We start from the raw sequence: 21,920 nt of genomic DNA on the forward strand, positions 1-21,920 counted from the left end.
TGCAGCTAGTTCCTCGCTCGCAAATTTTTCTTCTCTGAAGATGCAGGCGATATATTCCTCCGAAGCGTCGGTTCACACAAGATATACACGGCGCCGCATCCCAGAAGATGTCATTCTTCATAGTCACCGCCGTGAAAACATCAAATCTTACATAGGTTTAAATAGATTTAAAATTTTCCTAAACTGACGAAAAAAGAAACATCAGTTCCATTAAAGTTACTCCCTGTATAGAGAATAGTGTGATTTGCCTCCAAACATAATTTTGTTAGATCTCATTTTTAGGGGCGTCGGGAATGAAAATAGAAATCAACCAGTTAATTCTCCATGCCTGACCGTTAGCCTGTATCAGGGCCCAAACTCCTTGCCTTATATCGTTGAAGCTCGATATGATAGACCTATAATAAACAATAGTGATTAATTTATTGTCACGTGTTTAGTGACTAGACATGGGGTTTAGATTCGTAATTGAATGTATTGAACTCTTACAAACCGTAACTACAATTAATTATAGCGTTATGGCGAATTCACCCACTCTACAATTCACTATAGCATGTACTACCCAGTCTGTTTTGTCTTCTTACGTCGCAGCTTGGTAACGGCTCCCAACGCTGTAGATTCCTCTGCTTCCCTGTTCACGCCCTTATTAGCTACCGGTTGTCTCACAGTTCCTCATGGCCGCTGCTGCTGGCCATTCTTTCCTAGCCGCGTCTGGCCACCACTGGCTACCATTTGCTATCGCAGGCTAACAGTCTCTTGTGACTCAGAAATCGTCCCTCTCACCACAGTTATGTCACGACCGACAGTCAGTTGACCAGTGGTTCTTAGTGTCCAGCTCCATCTGGGGCCTGAGACCAGAATTTTGCTACTATCAGACAGTTAACGAGTTTGTTGATGTGGGTAGCCCTCTCTGACGAGAGGACAGGTCTGTCATTTACAACTGCTGCTGGTCCTCGACAGCACAGTCATTCTAGGGTCCGAGTCCCGTTGGACTCATGACCGTATTCTACTGTCTCAGATTCGAGATTCCCCCAAAATGGAGGGATTTTTAAGAGTGTATCTGTCGCTTCAATCTCTTGATTTAGTTTCCGTGGAAACGTGTTTGTAGAGCAATTGCCTAACAAAGGCCGTATATTCCGTCTCGACAATTCTGGCTTTGAGCGAACATTTCACAATACATTCTGGTTTAGATTGGTCACTTCAAGAGCTTGTATCAAATTTTGGTTTACTTCTGAGTTGTCTTGACAGGTTTCGGTGACATGGTAGGTATTAGTCCATACGACTATTAGAGCGTATAAGACCATTTCACTGTAACTAATTTGAGAAGTCACTTTACTTAAGGATATAATTAAATCTTTGGGCATACATCTTACATCCTTTGATAGATGGTGACGAATCTTCGAGTCCGAAACGTATTTATATTCTTTTTGCAATGTATTGTTTTCCATTTTCATCAATTAATTCTAAGATCCACATTATTTAGGAAACTAAATGAACTTTAGCACACAGAATATCTAGAATATTCCGAGACACAAGAGACCTCTTCTGTTTGGGAAAACGCGGAAAGTTGTAAAGAGGGGAAATTTGTAGCAAATCGTGCTTTCCCAGTTTCATGTGTTGCCATTTTTTTCCCTTAGGACGAGCCGTTACAGCGCTACAGCTCTTTCATATCAGTAGCAAAAAGTTACGGCGATGTTGCCAAGGTGACATGGTGTTGAAAAGGGGGTTATGTCTCCAGGGCAGGGGGAAGCGGTAGTGAAGGGGAGGCGGGTACAACCTGAGAGTACGGTCTTCTATGATATAACGCCTTGTAGTTCGTTGAAAGTCAACTGACATTTCGGAGGAACATGTCACCTCCATCTTCAGGGTCGAAGAACAAGTCGAGCAAGAAAAAGAACATTGAAGCCGTCGTCAACCAGGGCATTCAGCTTACCGAAATTTCTGATTATCCTGTCCTTGTCTTCTGATGTTTCGCTTGGTTATGTACGGGCTAATTCGTACTGGTGGTTCATTCTGTTTTACGCAACAGCCAACGGGAACTGACACTCCGTCTTATATTACCCTCGTATATCCCATTAATCCGAAAATTCGGAAAGCTGATTGCTCAGCTTGTCACTTGGTTTCAAATTCATTTCTTGCTTGGCTTATTCTGAGACCCTGCAGATGGAGGTGAAATATACTTCCGAAAAAGCCTGTTGATTTTCAGCGGATTACATTGCTTTATATCCTAAATTACAAAAATATTCATAACCACCTCTGTGAGAATCTCAAATCCTACAATTGTATTTTAATGTCCTGTACAGAAACAACGTTGCAGGTTGGCCAACTGTGGCAAGATGTTACAGGTCTACAAAACGATACATGCTTATGGATTGCACATTCGCTACAGTAAGTGTTCACGCCTGGTGTCCATCTTGTACACACATGTCAATACTGTGCCGCGTGCTAGAATGCACACGTCGCATTGACGCCGGGGTAATGGCTGCTCACGCGGCACATTATCCTGAAGTGCAGCAGCGTTTCACGGACTTCAAGTGAGTCCTTAGGTAAGAATCCAGTGGTATGGGGTCCTTAGAGCTTGAGGTCCATCCCACATGCCTCCCTGAACCGATCCATCATCCGTACAAAACCTTGCGCATTGTAGAGCTAAAGTAAAGCGGTACTCCAGCCTATTACAAGTGAAATCGAAGACATGACCCGAGTGCCCTTGTATCTGAGTTAGGTTGCAACGTAGTCACAAGAAGGTCTCACGCTTACCAGTTGTCTACAGAGACAGGTAGCGCAATAGCACTGTCATGGAGACCACAACGTACGATGATTCAATGTTTTGATGATCATCATGAAGTACGTGATGGCTCTCGTCTGGCCAGTACATGTCGGTGGCGTACGCCAACTGGACGCGAAGCTTTGCTGCACCCCATGTGCGCAGCCATTACACCAACAACGAGTGCTTTCTAGCGTAAGGAGCAGAATTCGCATGAGCGAACAAAATGGACACCAGTTTGAACATCTGCTGTAGCGAATGTACAAAACTTTCCAGCGTCCCATACGCATTTGTGGACTTGTAGTAACATTTTGCCGCAGTTGACCACACTGCAAAATTCTTTCGAACAGGCATATGAGAACACAATGATCTCGTTCACTATTCATGTTTCATGTTGTACCTGTCTTTCCTTCACCACCGCTTCTCCTGCCCTGGAAACATACACCTCTTTTCGCTATCTCGTTACCTTGACAATATCGCTGTAATTTTTCCTATTTGTACGTAAAAAGTATGGCACTGTAATTTCTCGTGATACGTGAAAGTTGCAACATTTGAAACTGGAGGCACATGGCGCAATCTGTAGAGCTCTTGAATTCTGTTAAGTATTGTCATAACTTTATGGAATGACTATAGACGTGGTTCGAATTGGCGACCGGATTTACAGGACTCTTTGTTACAGCGCGTGACTACACTTTACAGTCCACTATTACACGCACAAACTAGTATCCACAATCACGTCTTCACTACCGTTGCTTGGTACCGGCTTCCAAAGCGGATGTTTCTCTTCCTCTGGATTCCCGAACTCTCCTTGGCCTCAGCTACCAGCTTCTAGCGGCAACAGCTCACAACGACTGAAGCGCAGCGTCTTCCAACTAACGCACTGAATTCCTGCAATAGATAACTGACCCTGCTTGTAACATCTCGGCACGGATTGCACAGGAAACGTCTTTTCTTTGTTGCTGTTTACGGGCCGCTGTCCACTAACGGCCGTTGTATAGTTGCTTATTTCGCCGTCGTTGCCTAGCATGCAATAATATTTTGACGAAACTTAACATACGGGTTTATATTAAATGACAATTATTATCATACAAAAGTTACATCTATTTTAATTGATTTTAAGAGCATATGCATATTACTCTATTCTCTCTCGTACCTTAACATTAATTTATTTTCTATTTGAAAGTTTCTTTCACTTTTATGGCCAAATTATATAAGGGCCTATGTTATTTTAGTGTATATTTTTAACCTTCTGACCAAGCTTTGGTTCTGATTACATAGGAGAATGGCCATGTATCTATTCAATTCACTTTAATCTATTTTATTTATTTGTATTTTCCAATCCTATTTCTTGTTTACCTTTCTTGTCCGTAGTTACATATTTTAATTTCTTCTGTTCTTTTTCTTTTCTTTCTTCTTTCGTTACATTATTTCCTTTTTCTTTCTTTTCATGTGCATGATATTCGAGAGTCGCTGGACTGCAAAGAGTGTCGCATAACACACAGGAGATGTGCGGGCTGACACATGTGCGTGACATCGATTAGCGTTTAACCGGCCCCTTCAGTACAAGGCACAACACGCCATCGATCGCTACTCTTGTTGTCGTATTGCTGATACATTTCAATGGCGGAAGGAAGACGCGATAAGCGAACATCTCAAACTCTTCGAAAGGTTTCCATCAGGCGTACTGCTATCTCAGCGTTCTCTCCTCACTTTGAATATGACGCCGTCCGCGCAGGTAAATAGCAGAAATGCTGCCACAATTCAGTTTAGGAATTTCCCACAATCTTCTCGTTTACAATATACACACACAAAACTAGCATTCTGTTAATATATTCCGGGCTACTGGCTACCCATTTATTGGATGGGTTCAAATTTTTATGACTTTCTCAAAACGAATGCCGGGAAACTACAATGAAATAGGTCACAGCTGCCTTGTTCATTGCTTGTTCATTGTTTATTTTTCCGTCTCAGTAGACGTCGAGCAACATCTGAACTAGAATCGACCCTAAGTGAAGAATCATCGGCTTACACCTTGTTCTATGTCGAAGTGTAAGGTAACATCTTGCTCTGAGGGACGAATAGGATCTCGAGAGTTCAAGATAATGTCACGTGTTATAGTAATTATAGACTGGGTTTGGATTAGTGAATTGGATTTATTGACATCTCATACACGCCACTCGTAACTGCAGGCAAACCGCTATTTCCACAATTTACAGCTCACCGTTACACACGCACTAGGGTTATCAATCTTCACTAGTCGTATCCTGGCAACGGATTTCTAACAGTCTCACTGTCTTTATTCTGCAGCTGCCAATTCAGAAGACTCGACTAAATTCAATTTCTCCGCTTCCAAACGCATATCTTGGCAGGCTGCCGTCCCAAATTAAATTTTTTTGTAACTACTCTGCACGGACCACGCAGAAAATACAGTCTCTCTATTGTTGTAAATGCGCGCTTTTCAGTGTCGTTTCATAGCAATGGAATTTATTTGATTCTTGCTTGCGTATTCGTTGCCCCGAGGATATGTTTTCCGAGTCGTTGCCTAACAATAAACGTCTATTCTGACTTCATTATTCAGACTTTCGCGCGTCATGTCACAATGACGAAAATTATCTTTGATCCTGCAGGGAATCCTATAAAGGAATATATATTTCGTAGCTTGTATCGACGGGCGAAGGAAGTGTGTATAAATTGCTGCTGGCAGACCGTATGTTCTGGAAACCTGACTCGAACTTTGAAGTACCACGGACAATTTGATTGGCTGTCATGTTGTCAGACCTGGTGTCAGAACTCTCCAGGTTCGCACATGGCGTGATTCTGTATGCTCCAGAAAATAGAAATGCCAAATTTTTTATATATGAATAATGCATGAGGCGTATTGAAATTAAGTGTGAACATATTTCGAGTCAACCGAATTCAGGCTACGGGAAATGTCAGAATACAGAATCACCTGCTGTTCTACTTCACATGCAGTTCGTAACTTCGGTGAGAGATTCATCAAACATATGTGTTACAGAGTGGGCCAAAATGTAGTACACAACTGGCATGTTCGAACAATAAGGATTGAGGTTACGAGTATTAAAGGAAGTGTGACATGTAAGTTTTGAGGTTTTCACGGCGATTACTATGAAGAAAGTCGTCTTCTGGGATCTGGCGCCGTGTATTCTTTGTTTCAGCCTACGTTTCGGAGGAACATATCGCCTCTGCTCTCTGTATTCGCTAAGAAATTCACCTGCCCTGAAGATGGAGGCGATATGTACCTCCGAAACGTCGGCTGAAACAAAGAATACACGGCGCCAGATCCCAGAAGACGACTTTCTTCAAAGTGTGACATGTTTTCCGAAGAATTTCTTCTCTGTTTTTATTTCTTGACAGGCTTCTATTATTTATGCAGACACGTAACTCTTGTTGCAATAATAACTGTACTACTGATGATAGAAATTCAGAAAGCCATGAATTATTCTTCTTTGCATTTCATTGAATTTGAACCAAATAAAAAAATGTTTGAAATCTAAACAAGATTCACGAAACTTACCCATGTTGTGTAGAATTAGTCTATTTTGAAAGGTTGTATCTCCTGGAATATGGCATCATGTACTCCGTTAAAATTAAACTGATGTTTCGGAGGAACATTTCGCTTCTATCTTCAGGGCCCAAGACAAAGTCAAGCAAGAAACCAATATGAAGCAAGTAGCAACAATCAGAACTCTGCTGTGAGAACCTCAAGTCCTGCGAAATCCTATTTAGTCTGTTTCGCAAGAAATTTAGAAGTTCAAGTTGATCTCTCGGTAAAGTAGGAGCTATATTGAGTCAATTTAAATCGAAATGAAAGTTATGACGGATTCTGTCATCTGCGATGTGCACTGCTGTCCGGAGAATGTCAATAGACGTTTCGGGGGAAAGTATTGCCTCCATCTTAAGAGTCGAAGAGTAAGAAATCATCATGAAGCAGGCAGCGTTTGGTACAATTATCGGTCGGGAGAGCGGTTGTCGTGATCGACTTTTTCAGTAGCGTTCCCACCGACCGTCCCAATATAGTGGCCGGCACCCATGTTTCTTATTTGGGAAACCCTTGGCCAGGATGTAATCATGAACGTGCTAAGTAGCCTCTGTCGACGACTGAAGTCGGGTCTTTCAGCCCGCAGTAAATGATTCTTTTGACTGATTTGTCGTTATTCTTCCTTGATCAAGCTGGCTCCAGCGGCGATGCTTTGGACCCGTGTTCGTGTTCGAACCTCGGTCGGGGCTCCGTCCACCCGCTTTCCAGCTTACTGTTCTCCAGTCATTCACTCATTTGGCTCTTATAGTCTGGGTTAATGACAGTGTCGCTAATTGAAGTGAAAATAAAACAAGTAATATAAATTTTGGATTTGAGGGTCTCACGGCAATGACTATGAGGGTGTTCTGGCTTCGAATTCCTTGCAGTTCAGAAGAATTCAGGCGTTTCGGAGGAATATATCGCTCCAGTCTTCAGGGTTGAATAGTAAGTTAAGCAAGAAAAAATTTGAGCTCATCGCTTTCTTCTGCTGCTGATTTATTGCTTGATTTACATTCCGACAATGAAAATCGAGGCTATATGTTACTGCGAAACATATGACTTTTCCGAATTTCACAGAGTTAGAACTCAGAAGACTACACTCTAAATACCAGACATTCTCAGTAGAGTGAATGGAATTAAAATCCTGATATATTGATGCTGTGCAGAAATCAATGTTATGTCCATGGGGCTGTTATTCTCCCTCACCATAAATTAAGTGCAATAGAAAAAAAAATGACAAGCAAGGCGAAGGCACAAAGAAGGGGAAGGGGCTGAAGTGCGATATTAGTGTCATTTGCTCTAGCCTTGGGCATTCACCTGCCATAAATGTCACCCCCTGCGTGGCGCCGACCAGTCGCCCATGGATGAGTCACTTTATGTGGCGACTAGCTCTCTTGCTTTATTTCATGGCTATTGACAGCCATGAAGACCTCATTCATAGATGCATCGGACATTTCTGAAGCAGGCCAAAACAGTGACCATATAAAATTTACATTCGGAACATGCCAGATCGTGCAGTGAAAATGAAGCGTAGAATTTCAGCCATGTATAATTGCAACACTTGAGGTCTTCATATCGGTGACTATGAAGAATGCCGTCTTCTGGGATGTGGCGCCGTGTAGAGATTATGTGAACCGACATTTCGGAATAACGTATCGTCTCCATTTTCAGGGTAGCAAAATCTGTGACCGAGGAACCAGCGTGAACATGTGGCTGCCCACCTGCTCACGCTGGTTTTTCGGTCACAGATTTTGCTACCCTGAAGATGGACACGATAGGTTCCTCCGAAACGTCGGTTCACACAAGCTCTACACGTTGCCACTTCCCAGAATACGGCATTCTTCTTTATGATTGGTCGAGAATAATTTCGGTTTTATAATTATAAACGTGTCAGTTATAGTGTTTTTCTGTTCTGCAATTATTTCTCTAGGTGAGAGCGGTTCTCAGATAACAGGTTAACTAACTACCCAATCAACCTCTTAACTAACCAGTTATTTCGCTAATGAGTGTACTAAATAACTCAAGAGTTCATTAACTGTCTGGGCGAAAGACTGAATAATTGATTGGACTACGCAACCGAGCAAGAAGCGCACTCTCTACTATAGAGGTACACTGATTACAGATTAGGCTAACTAACTGGAATGACTATGCCATGTGCCTTGCTCACTGATTAACTAGCTCCTTGGTGAAGAGTATTTTTTGAGTAGTCTATTGGTATGCGATTGTTTGAGAAGTTTTTTGTTACTACGCAATCTAACGATTTATCACAACTAGCATTTGTCCACCATATTTGTAACTATATATATAGATATCATGTCCGAATCGAGTTTCGACACAAAAATCTACAGATCCTCGAAAGTGTCCCTTGCTGGAAACCTTCGGCAAACGCCCCTTCTCCCCCTATTCGCTCCATCGAATTCCCACGGTGTATTCATCAAATCCTTTTCAGTACTCAGACATATAGGTCAGGGTGTCTTGTCTCAATTCGCTGTGAGTATTCTCACCCATACAATATCTCAGATGTTCGTGATTATGATGGTTAATATCGTCCAATAGAAGCAATGTAGGAGTGTGTTCCTACGATACGTCGATAAGTAGGTATACGACTATACGTGGCATAAACCAAAAGACCACAATATGAATATTGTATTAGTTTCAAAAATATGTACAGCTTTCTTAGTAAAAAGTTCTTATCGCCAAGAAATTTTCAGATCTTTTTCTTTTATAGCAGTAAATTTTCTTCACCATATCGGCAGTAAACACAATGTAGATTTCGCACATGCATAGCAGTGCAAATAAATTGATCCTACAACATATTTATCACGTGTTTAGACGAAAATGTCCACAACAAATTGATATAGACTTGGGGAAATTTTATATATTCTTTCTGTGGCTTACAGAGAAAGCGTGTTTTCATTGTTTGCCCGACAGGCAGATACGCAAGCTCCATTTTTTTGTTCAGCGATCGCCTTCTTTTTTACTTTAACTGTTGATGATAACAGTAATGGTACATTTTGTTGATCCAATTTCCTATGTTACTGTACATCAAAATGTGTTCAATACTCTCCGCCCTCTGGAATAAAATACACATTCAACCAACATCGAAAGAGGGAAAGAAGAGAAAAAGAAAGAAAGAAAGAAAAGATATAGAAAGAAACTGAGAGTACAAATCTCTTTCACGATGCAATTAATTTGGATTAACTTACCGTTGCTACAGATGTTGAAAAGCCCCGTTTGTTTTGGACCCAATAGAGGAAACGAGGGAAGTTCTTTTTCCTTTAAAAAGTAAATTCGTTGTCAATTAAAATGCAATCAGCCGGTCTTGTACACTCTGCGTCTACTTTATTTTCTTTTGCTAAACAAAATATTGCCACGCGTATGGGTTACTGTAGATGATTGGTGAATGGATTTGTTGACAACTTATACACACGACTCGGAACTACAAGCAATTACAACGCCCCCATGAATCTCCACAAAATACTGATCACCACACCCTCCGGTAAGCCTTTTCCAGCCTGCTGTGTCGTCACCAGCCGTCCTCCGACAACGGCTTCTAACGGTAGAGATTCTTCAGTTTCACGCGCTCAGGTGCTCTGCTTACAGCCCCCATTACAGAACGATCAACTAAAAATTTCCCTTGCTTCGGTACGAACCACATAGAAAACATAGCTCTTCTATGCTCTTCTTGTTGCGTCCAACTGCTGCATTATTAAGAATCTGCTGTCTAGCAACGGGAACGTGTTTACCGAGCCATTGCCCAGAAACGGTCGCTGTTTACAGAATCATCGTTTAGCAACGGGTCTATACGTCACAATATAAATAAACAGAAGGACAAAGTAGAACTAGGTAAATGGGAAAAAACTAAAATAAAAAAATAGAGAATTTTAAAATTAGTTTGTTATTCCATTTTTTCAAATATAAAATGGTACAGATTTTCATCTTAATTATCAGTAAATATATAATATAAATTGATATTTAAAAATAAGCCTTCTGTGAAAATATATTTATTATTATTATTATTATTATTATTATTATTATTATTAATGCGCAATAATACATTTGAATAAAGGCATAATAATATAAAATAAAAACTTTAAATTTTTATGAGAACTTCATATAAATTATAATTTAGAAACTACGTAAACATCTTCGAAGACCTTAACCTACCTCGATTGTTAGTCAAAATTTGCCATTTTTAAAAAATCATTCACAAGAAATTGATTCTGAGTAACACATATGCTGAAGTACCTACGAAACTACCCGGTTCCATAACAAAAAGAAATACGTTACCAGCCTTCGATTCGAATCAGCCTGTACACCAGAAGGCACGGCCTTTTGAACCAGTTCGTCCTCGAACACAGCATCTCGAGAAAGAAATACAGATATTTGAGTGCAGTAATATAAGGCACACTCAGCTAGCCTGTTAAGGAGGCGTATGACACATTCTTCACAGGCAAAAAAAAAACCAGAACATTATGAGGCCACCAGCTTAGTAATTCCTCGAGAAGAGGACGTTAGGTTCGGCCAGGTCCCGTCCCATCACTCGTTTCGTCCCTTACTTCAGAAAAGAAGGCGCGCACACACAGATATACGGCGGTTGCAGTTTTGTGCGCGATGTCAAGTCAAGTCAAGTCAAGTTTCAGTTACAACTGACGGTCAGTCAGTCTGTATGTCTTGGTGTCGAGCCCCAGCTGGGGCTCATGACCAGATATTTCATTTTTGAATGAAAGTTACTGTCCTGTCCATTGGGGGGCGCCCTCTCTGACGAGAGGTNTGTGCGCGATGTGGCAGCACCGTCTGCTTATATTCCGTGTGTTGCTATTGTGTTCAGTTGTTGTCACTGGTGGGAAGGTTGTCGATCCTAACAAAATGAAAACAGACGAATGCAGAGACAATAAACGGGACAGTGAGAGACAAACAAAGCATCGCTTTAACTGAGAAAGTGCATGAACGCTCTGAAAAATTAAATGTAAACTCAGTTTAAACTTTAAGCTTACTCTTTCGTCAGAATGAAGGGGAACTATTTGTTTTAATTAAACATGATATAGTCGTTTTACCGCGCATGCCCATGATATTGTTGAGTTGAAAATGGCTTCCAAAAAAAAAAAAGAAAACATCATCCTATGTGACAAAGCTAAGTAAAGCAAAACATGTACTTTGAAAAGCATAATCCTTTCACAGGAGCCCGCATAGCGCAGCTGGTTTAGCGACTGGCTACGGGCTGGACGACAGTGGTGTCGGAAATCGAGCCCAATTAGGATCAAGTATTTTCTCTTCCCGAAGCCGTTCAGACGGGTTCCAGAGCCCACTTGCTCTCCTATTCAATGGCTACAGGGGCTTTTCTCCGAAGCTAAAGCGGCCGGGGCGTGAAGTAAAACACTCATCTTCAACTACACGTAGTATCGAGGTCTATAAAATGTGGATATATTCGTATATATACGTGCACTCCCCCATGTGTATTTGTGGCGTAGTGAAGCGCAGGAAGAACTCCAATCCTGACAGAATGACTCCACAGCAGCGCACACGTCTATAGAGAACTCCGATCTGGCTTCATAATCAGAATTACACTTTTAGACTCGTTGGCCACGAGACGATAATTTTGGCTGATATTTTCGGCACTTTGCTCTTATTACTAATTTATTAGTTACATGCAAGGATATGTAACGATTGGTTTTTGACACGTTTCTAAATATCTAAGTAGCTCAATCGAACAGAGTCTTCCTTCTGAAGTCGACAATTATACATCTGTTACCTAATTCCATCCTGAAGCTTGTCTTTGTGATGCCCTGTAGGGCCTGTTTAAGCCGTTTCACGTCACTCGCCATTGTGCGAGTTGCACGCACTGGATGAGGGTAGGCCAGTCAGGACACTCACTCATCATTCGTTTAGTAGTAGTAGTAGTAGTAGTAGTAGAGGGGGTGGGTTTCCCCATGCACTTAGAACAATTATTGCTCCATTGTGCGTCCCCCTTTTAATTTCTACCGTCGCCATACCCTACCGGTAACGGTGCGTGCTATCAGCCCCGTTGAGCCAACGAGGTCGGCCCTCGGTACCTAGATGCTTCCCCCATCTACCAGAGGCATTGGAAACTACTTTGGCCGGAAATTATTACCTAATTTAGCTCAGAGGTCTCATAGAGACATGAGGTTCTTTTACGTGCCGTAAATCTATGACACGGGACACACGGCTTAAAGTCCCTCCCGGAGGACTTGTTCCCTGAATTTTTCCGCCCTTAAAAATTCCACGACCTCCACCGGGTTTGAACCCGCGTACCTTGAGTCATGAGGTGGGAACTGTTGAAGAATTTTCGGGCTGCTTGGTTTCTCCTGTCAATAATGGCTCCATTAATATTAATATCTAACTACTGCAATAGTCATTACAATCGTCCCAGCACAAACCGATATAATAAGCATATATGAGATCGTCGTGCTTAAGCGCCTTGTCTCCCCCCACTGCTGCATTCTGTTAGAAATTATTTCACCTTTGATCACTGCGTAACAGCAATTTTTTTTTTTCAATTGAAAACATCTATCCAAATGCACGATGGCAATGGTTTCTACACAGTCTTTAAGAGAAATGAGTACAAGGATTCTTCCTGGGGGTAATGGGTGGCCGGCGTGCAAGTCTATCAACCTCACTGCCATCTGTGAGCCGACTGTCTAGATAATGTGGTAGCCTCGACGTCTCGCAAACCTATGGGCCTCCACAGTTTCTTACAGGGACAGATTTACTTTCCCCGCTCCTTTGTATTCCCTTAAATGTACAGGTGTATGGTATTTAGACCACAGTGAATTTCCTCGATAGAGAATGTAAGAGAGAAGCATAAATCGACGACTCTCTTCTTCGCAGAGTCAGTATCAAGAGCAGTAGATCCCGAGGATACAGCTTCAGCGTTTCAGTAACAGAGGTTAAATAAACTCAGTAGTATTAATAGGTTTATCTATAAGTACTGAGCAAAACTATGAACAACATCAGTTAGAATAGGTGACCACAGATTCAGAATTCGTATCAATTACCTCTCGGATACACGCCTAGAACATTAGATTGACTGCTACATCAACTCCATGAATGTTAGAGACGCTGACTGCTTATTGAACAGCCGTCTTTCAGCTGTAAACTTGGTGACTCCGATTCTGTTCATCATTTACAGCACATCACTGGATGATGTGATTTCTTACAACATATTTACTTATTGCTCCCTTGTAGAGTTGATTGTAAATTGCAAGAAATAATAATAATAAATCATTTACAGCTGAAATAGCACAGTAATAACATAAAGAACATTAAACGAGCTCTGCGCGCAACTACTGGTGATCATGTCACCACATGGCAGAACGAGAAATTAATTAAGCCAACTCAATAATGTTATTGGCGCTGCGCGTAAATGGGGGCTGTTTCTATGAATAAAACTCTTATACTCGTACGTATATGTAAGAAAATAAGGAAACGAAAGTGCAGAGTGAAGTAAAGTTCAAAGTTAATCGAATTTTAAGCTATATCTTAAATTTTATACGAAAAATCTCCTCTTTAGCCTACTTTCCATATTTAAAAAAAATCAGGCAGGCCTATGAGTTCACCATGCACTTTGTGTGTCTGCGTATCCCAGTCTATCAACTTTTGAATGCCTGAATAAATCTTTATGAAACTTGGTATGCATATCGTGTCACCTGAGCCCATATCAACGGTATACTTCATAAATCCATTCCATCAGTCTGTGCGTCTGTATGCGTATTCCCTATTGTTGCTAGGCAACGGCTCGGTAAAAGCGTTACCGCGTCAACAAATACACATGCAACAATAGATTTATTTGACACGTCGTTTTCTGTGCGGTGCACATCGTAACAAAGGAAAGTAAGTGATTTGCGGAACTTCTTGTTTTTAGACATGCGACATTAGATTCGATACTCGTGTATTGCATGGGGTGTAACGTATAGGTTTGTTAATAATGTAGTAATAAAATCATCAAGTACAACACTATTGTTATAAAGGCATAACGGCTGAAATGTCATAAGTAAACTTATCGGAATGCACATGGCCAGAATTACGTACATTCGCGCTACAACTTTTAGTATTGATGTTTAGTAGAAAATTTAATGAAAGTCCGTGAAGTGGCTTGGGAAATTAAGTCAATTTCCGCCGATTCTAGCGTCGGGAAAAATCCCATCGACACCATTTTATAAGTGACAGATTTGGTCAAAAGCGATTATAGGCTCCATGACCTTGAGAAAGTAAACCAAGCAATTATCCGATTATCTTCAAAAGAACATATCGTCCGCTTCGATTCTCTTTTCTAATAGAAAGTCGTGGTGCAAATATGAAGCTACGAAATTTATTCCATAATAAGAAAGCAGGACTGAGGTTTGAATTATGTGAAAATAAGCAAAAACGTTTTAACTTATGCTACTGCCGAACAAAGGCGGACTTCGTCTGAATTTCTTGTCATGAATGGCAGAACTGGTGCCTCAATAAAAGTAAAAAGAGGAAGAATGAAAGACCAATGTATTATTGTTGAAAGTCACGAGAGAACTTTGGAGCACCCTATAGTTAGTTTTTTGGACAAAAGTAACTAAAGAAATACATGAGAGTAGCGTGCGTCAATGCGATCCAGATTGCAGAGACGGACTGGTCTAAATGCCATTTGTCCGTGACCCCCCCCTCCTGCCCACATCCGAAGTGAATTATTCATGATTATCGGACAGTTTGACACGCATTGACCTGTGCCGTGCTAAGGATATTAAATAAGTAAAGCAATACTTTCTTTGATTTTTACGTTTTTATAGTACCGCAACATTTCTGTTGCTGAAGTCTGTAGTAATTATGTATCCCTCGCACGAAGTGCATAAAGTAGGCTCGTTATAAAGAGATCGAGCTCATCCTTGTTTTCATATGTTGCAACTCCGAAGGTAGTGAATGATTTTCTATTAACTCTGCTTCTGGTGTTTACACAAATTCTTTCACGTGTATTTAAATTTGGTTCCTTACCACGCAATATTACCAATACTTTACATTCAGATGAAGTAGACGAAACAACTTCTGTCTAAAACAGCCCATTTTACATTTTAATTGTGAATTAGTACATAACATAAAACACAGAATCCATTAAGAATTGAAGGTTTCACTTGAACAATTTGTTGATGTTTTAAATTTAACAAAGTGCAAAAGAATTACATCATGACACTGTGCAGTGTGGTATATCTAGTAGGACTGACTTCGGAAAAACAGATATTTATGTAGAATAAACAAATTTCAAAGCTGAGGAGATAAATATGATAGCTAGGAGTGAATTCTGCAAACGTATACCACGAATTGGAGAAATTCTATCACAATTTTATTACATTAATAATTAATAAACATAGTATGATGATAAGAGAACTCTGTCTTTAGACAAAATATCTCTGTTTCAGGAGAAGCCAGTAATAACCCACTTAAGGGACAATTTTCCCGCATTTTATAAAACCTGAAATTTCATTTTTTTTCACAGAAGCCCGCCACTGGATTGGATTTGAGCCTGATGACTCGCGTCCAAATCTTCACTCCACATATTCCAATACTATCAGGTTTTTCTTTATCATCTTATCGACAACTGTGTCTCCAGGTTGCTCTCTTCACCTCAGGTTTCCTGAATAAATTTGTGTATGCATTTCTTATTATTTCGATAAATGTTGAATGTCCCTAGTTTCAACTTTATAACTTAAGCAGTCAATTTATGACGAACAGAAGAGGAATACATAGATGATTTTTGGTTGGGAAGGCAGAAGGAAAGAGACCACTAGGAAGACCTAGACTTAGGTGGGAGAATAATAATAAGATGGTTCTTAGAGAGATAGGATGATGTGGTATCGACTGGATTGATCTGGCTCATGACATGAACCAGTGGAGGGCTCTTGTGAACACGGTAATGAAATTTTACGTTCCATAAAATGTTGAGAAATTCTTGAGTAGCTACGAAACTGACGGCTTCTTAATGAGGGCTCAGTTCCAGGGAGTTAATTAATAATTATGACGAGAAATACAAATTTTGATTGATATTCCTCGCAATCCAGCTTTATGCAGCCTTCTGATAACGGTTCGAAGTTATCTCTTAATTCTCTATTTGTTATTTCAAATAATCAAATAAAATCCTTGGTATACGGGTAATTTATGTATTGTAGATCATTAAAGGGTTTTTATTAATTTTTCATAGAAATGTGGCTTATGTCGATGGCAGAAGATCTTAACTCCTCTAGCCATGGGCGAACAACTGCTCGCTTGCTATTCGACACACAACATTATCTGTATGACGAAATCTACAGCTGAAAGTCACCATTCTAACACTTGCCAGTGTTAGCAAGAAGGATATACTCGCTTCTGACAAAACACTACTCTTTATAAGCACCACAAGGGAAGACAGCTTTACCCTTTAGAATTTGTTCTCTCGGTCGATACTCCGGAGTAGCCCGAATGTTGATGTTGCAGTCTCTGCCCGCTTAGCCTTATTTCTGCTATTACGAGTATAAAGATGACATGAACTAGAATCATTATGTGAACTCTTCGTCTGTGGCCGTATTGTTAGAGTGATTTAGAGGAAGAGGATGCATGGGTGGGATATGTAGACGGTAGGAGAAACAGGCATGAATACAACTCTTCACTGGCAAATTTAACAGACTGCAATACCAGTAATTAGAAAGGGAAACAATATTAACACAGTTATTGTCGAAATTAAGGTGAACTACAGTGTACTGCCTCGGCATATCATCAGGTGGTGCAAAGTATGTTACAATACAAATTGTAATAAGTAGCTGAGGATCTGTCTATTGCTCAGGCACCAGGGAAATATCCGTGCTCAAATTTTGGACGAAGAAGTATCGTTTCTTCCGTCGGCATTCCTTCATTAATATCTGTGTTAAATATTGTCGGTTGAATTTAATCGTCCGAACTATAAATGAAAACTCAAATCACACTTCGTCAAATATGTCAAATATGTCTCGCCATAAAAGAAAATATACTTAATACAAAACATAAATTTTAAGTAATACAGTATAAATATTTATATTAATTCTTTTTCGATTTATACATGTTTAATAGAATGGGAGGACAAATTCAGGCAATGCGCAGTGTAATATCCTTATTGGCCGCGCCGTAGCTCAAGCGGTTAGTCGCTGGCTTCCCACCGCGGCGGTCCGGGTTCCACCCCGGGTCTGGTGAAGTAGGATTTGTGGTGGACAAAGTGGCCTTGGGGCAGGTTTTCTCAATATACTTCGGTTTCCCCTTCCAATCTTCATTCCACCAAATTCTCCATCATCACAATCAACCGGGGCAAGTAAAATAGGCCAATCAGTGGCCGAAGTGCCGAGTGGACCCAGCTAGACTCCACGCCCCAATATGCGAATTTAAGAGTTTTAACTATCCTTATTGCGGTTAAATTTTTAATATTAGACCTATGTCTACAACAAATAAAGGCCAGAGGAGGATGAAAACTCGCAAAGAATGTATGTGGGATATATATTTAAACAACACAATACAGCGTTCCACTCTTATTTGTCACTGAAATTAGTAAATTCAAACACATGTGTTTGTGTGTGTGTGTGTGTGTGAATTTGTCAGGATGCCATCGGATCTAACAGAGAATAACATATTTGTTTCAGTTTATACCACAGTCTCTGTCCTACACTTTTTACTTAATTGTTTCCTTTACGAGGAAGTTCTTGACGTTAATACTACATCAATCAAGCGGGCAAGGTCTAACAAGTACGGACACATTCCTCGACAAGCCGTGCTTGAAACACTGCCGCACTTATGATGCTAAATTATATCATTAACTGATAGGCACGGTGAGCCATATATCCTTTATTATCGTTACTTTAGTAAGTTTGTCTTAAATACGCCATCGCCGTATATCATGTTCCATTAGAACACACGTATTAGATAAGCAGAAATTTGTTCGCCGTGCCTCATCTACTACTTCTCCGACATCTCTGTCATGCGTGTTGCCTCACCACTGCTGGCCAGGCGTTAGTCTGTTGCGAACCGTATAAAATGTTTACAAATTTTCCGTGTGCAAGTGATATCTAAAATTGAATAACTTCCTGTGCAGGCCTACGTGACGGAAGCGGTGTGCAAACGCCACGTCAAGACGCAGTTATACTGCTGCCAGACGCAGCTGATAACACTGGGACATCAGGTGGAAATGCGGGGCTGAATAAAATGCAAACTTCGCCGTTGCACGTGCTCTTCATTCTGTACAATAGTACATACGCCCAGGTGTTTATAGACATCGTGCAAGTTTAACCTTTAGTAACTCCAGATCCACACATGATAGAAGCATACTGTAAAAAGCATATGAAATAACAGTTCGTTAAATTTTTAACACAATGGATTGAAATTTGTAGACTTCAACACAACCCCTGTATTTCGTCACATTTCAGTTAGTTTCCTTTACTCACTCATGCAGCTGAGTCCTTCTTGAGAAGCCTCAAATTTCGCAGCTACTCAGGAACTTCCTAGCATTTTATGGAACCCAAAGCTTCATTACTGTGTTCACAAGAGCCCTCTACGGGTCCTTATCCTGAGCCAGATCGATCCAGTCCATATCATCCCATCCCATCTCTCTAAAATCCATTTTAATATTGTCCAACCACCTACATCTTTGTTTTCCTAGTTGTATCTTTCTTTCTGGCTTTCACACCAATATACTATATACATTCCTCTTCTCCTCCATTCGTTCTATATGCCCTGCCCACCCCATCCTCCTTGACTTGATCATTCTAATTATACTTGGAGAAGAGTACAGTTTATGAAAGTCCTCACTATGCAATTTTCTCCAACTTCTCGTCACTTCATCTCTCTTTGTTCCAAATTTTCTCCTCAACACCCTGTTCTCAAACACCCTCAGTTTATGATCCTCCCTTAATGTCAGAGACCAAGTTTCACGCCCATACAGAACCACAGACAAAATTACAGTTTTGAGCTTCATTTACCACCAAACTGAAAACTCATTCCAATTGCTGCTAAGTAATATCAAAAATTTTTCATTCGGCGAATGTAGTTTCGGTGAAGAGACGACAATTCTGATATGGCCCCATTAATATATGTTAGGATGAGCTTGGATAGCGCAGTCGGTGTAACGACTGACTACGGGCTGGACGACAGAGGGATCGGAGTTCGAGTCCTGGTAGAGTAAAGAAATTTCTCTTCTCCACATCGTCCAGACCGGCTCTGGGGCCCACCCAGCCTCCTATCCAATGGGTAATCGGGGCTCTTTCTCTGGGGTAAAGCGGTAGGGGCTCGAAGCTAATCACTCACCTCCAACTAGCTCCGAGGTAAAGAAAATGTGGATCTATATATTTACTGCCCCTTACGCCTTCATGGAGTGGTGATTAATTAGTTAAGCACAGGGACAACTAAAAGGGGACGGTCACGTGAATGCGATAGTCAATTCTTCCACGCCTCCGGATCTATTAGCTTGGGAAGGCGTTACTGAAGAGCCGTCACACATTTCTAGAGCGGTGGGAGAGACATCTTGCGGGAAGAAGGCGTTATCGCGAAAGATTTAATCGTTGCAGTCTGGAACACTGCTCCATCTTCAGGGAGAAAGCGTTAGTAATGCATTACGTCCCGAGAGCACATAAGATATTTAGACTGGGGAAATTAATTTCATGTTGCCAAACATCCTGATATTTCTCTGATCCCCAGATGGGGCAATTATTATTGTTGACTTTAGCGACACTAACACTACTGTGAGTTATTACCTATCAGAAATATCAACGACATTAACATTAATATTTCATGAATGACGCTCCTATATATCATTAAGAAGTTCATGAACTATCCCTCCATATGATATTTACTGTTTGCTTTCTCCATGTATGAACCCGATGTTATCAAACGTCATATTTACACGAGGACTTCACAAACAGCAATATCTTTTGTGTTTGTAACATGTTTAACGACGTTGTCAATAACTCAGACTCTATGGCGTCCATTGATTCGATGATGGTAAATAATTAATTGAAAAGGATATGGAAATAAAGGGGCATGGCCGAATGTAAAATAATGATCCTTCATTCGCCTGGAGGAACTTAGAAATACCAGAAAGTACCACAACCAGGATGGTCGGTTTCAGTGTCGAAATTCGAAAAATTTTCTCCCGAATACAAACACTGAGCGCTACTATGTGCATAATTTGCTTTGTTCCTTATTGTAATGATGCATTAATTCCCCTGAAAAATTGAAATTATCTACTGCAAAATATTTCTTGTCGTGCAACTAATTTTCATCATCTCCACTACAAAATACCCGCCAGGATACATCGTGGTTCACTTTAATCTAGAACAAACCGCCCAAGTGACCCCCACGGTTGACTGGTTAGCACTCCCCCTGCGTGTTCGGGAGGTCACAAGTTCTGTTTCAGGTCTGGCGCCTGACTATAGTAACTGAAGTTTCCGTAAGTTTCCTCAGTCTCTCCAATCTATAATAGTATTTTAAACATGCCATGATTGTTTCTTTCTATAACTTTTATTGCGCATAGAGTTCGACGTTTTATTAAGAATGATGTCGAAAAAAAATCTTTAAATAAATCACAAATAAATAGAAAATTAATGAAAAAATGAATCACAGAAGAATCCAGAAGCTGCTTTCCCGAGATCCATTTTAATACTCTTCTCTGCCTACGCCTTGCTTCTCCCTTGTGTGCGATGTATACAGCTCGTCTAAACACTCCTAATTTTATAACCCAACATTTTTTTCTCTTTTCCTGCTCCTATTCGAAGTCTATGACACTCATCATCTTCTTTTTTTCATTCTGATCCTCTTCCAAGTCTCATTTTCATTAACCATTAACCTGAACATCGAGGCCGCGTGATTGTAACTCCTGCTTCACTTTCGTGAGTCAATATGTCCGAATTTCTGACCGGTGCCCACTATACTGATGTGTTTCGCACAGCTCTCCTCTCTCTTTGTAGATAAATTATGGGGCAGTAATTTCAAATATACCACGACCATTTCCTTTCACGTGGTTTCCAACTCATAATCCAAACTTATCCATCCAGTTTTCTCTGTAGAATATATGAAGTTTCATTACGTGACCTGTTACGTTAAAACCCGTCCTTAACCTCAAATAACCAACTAAATAATTGACTAATTGACAGTATCTCAGATGAATCAGTTTTGTCTTTCCTTTTCATATTATTAGTTTATTTTACTTTCATGACATATTGCTTTTAGTTCATTTTATTTCTTCCCTTGGGTTTACTTTTACTTCCTTTCCGTGTTCTTCAGTTTCTTATTTCGCCTCTTTATATCCCTTTTCCTCTTCAAGAATTATGAGGTAGCACTGCTGTTTTAGAATGGTTATAATTTCTTCTTAATGGAATGATTTTGTTGCTTCTTGTTTTCTTTTGCTTGGTCTGGAATAGATACCGAAAGAGGACAAGCCTCAGGCTCCTTTACTACAGTTGAAAATTGACCCAGTGCTAATAATCTCAAGTGGAAACTCAAGAGCATTATGGAATTAAAAGCATAAAGATTACTATGACATATCGAAAGTGTTTAGCCCGCTTCCCTTATATTGTGAGGAAGGACATTCTTATAACCATTTCAAGCGCCTCCCCATTTAATCGCATTTATGAAACACTGGCGGTTTTT

At 40.5% G+C, this 21,920-nt stretch overlaps 1 protein-coding gene across 7 annotated transcripts in view; it reads left to right on the top strand.

Annotated features, from left to right (window-relative positions):
* The window catches only part of LOC111866246, a 106,341-nt gene that overhangs the window by 57,587 nt on the left and 26,834 nt on the right, over positions 1-21,920 (top strand). The window contains exons 1-2 of one of the 7 annotated variants that reach the window (XM_033752177.1): positions 4,278-4,496; positions 15,781-15,932. The exons of 3 other annotated variants lie outside the window; for them this stretch is intronic. The gene's annotated coding sequence lies outside the window, so the exon portion shown is untranslated. Of the gene's footprint in view, positions 1-4,276; positions 4,497-15,780; positions 15,933-18,408; positions 18,540-21,920 lie in introns of those variants that run through there. 3 more of the 7 variants (XM_023855018.2, XM_023855021.2, XM_023855020.2) reach the window with 3 other exon arrangements.

Source organism: Cryptotermes secundus, unplaced genomic scaffold (assembly GCF_002891405.2).
Source record: "Cryptotermes secundus unplaced genomic scaffold, Csec_1.0 scaffold940, whole genome shotgun sequence".
Classification (NCBI taxonomy): Eukaryota; Metazoa; Arthropoda; class Insecta; order Blattodea; family Kalotermitidae; genus Cryptotermes; species Cryptotermes secundus.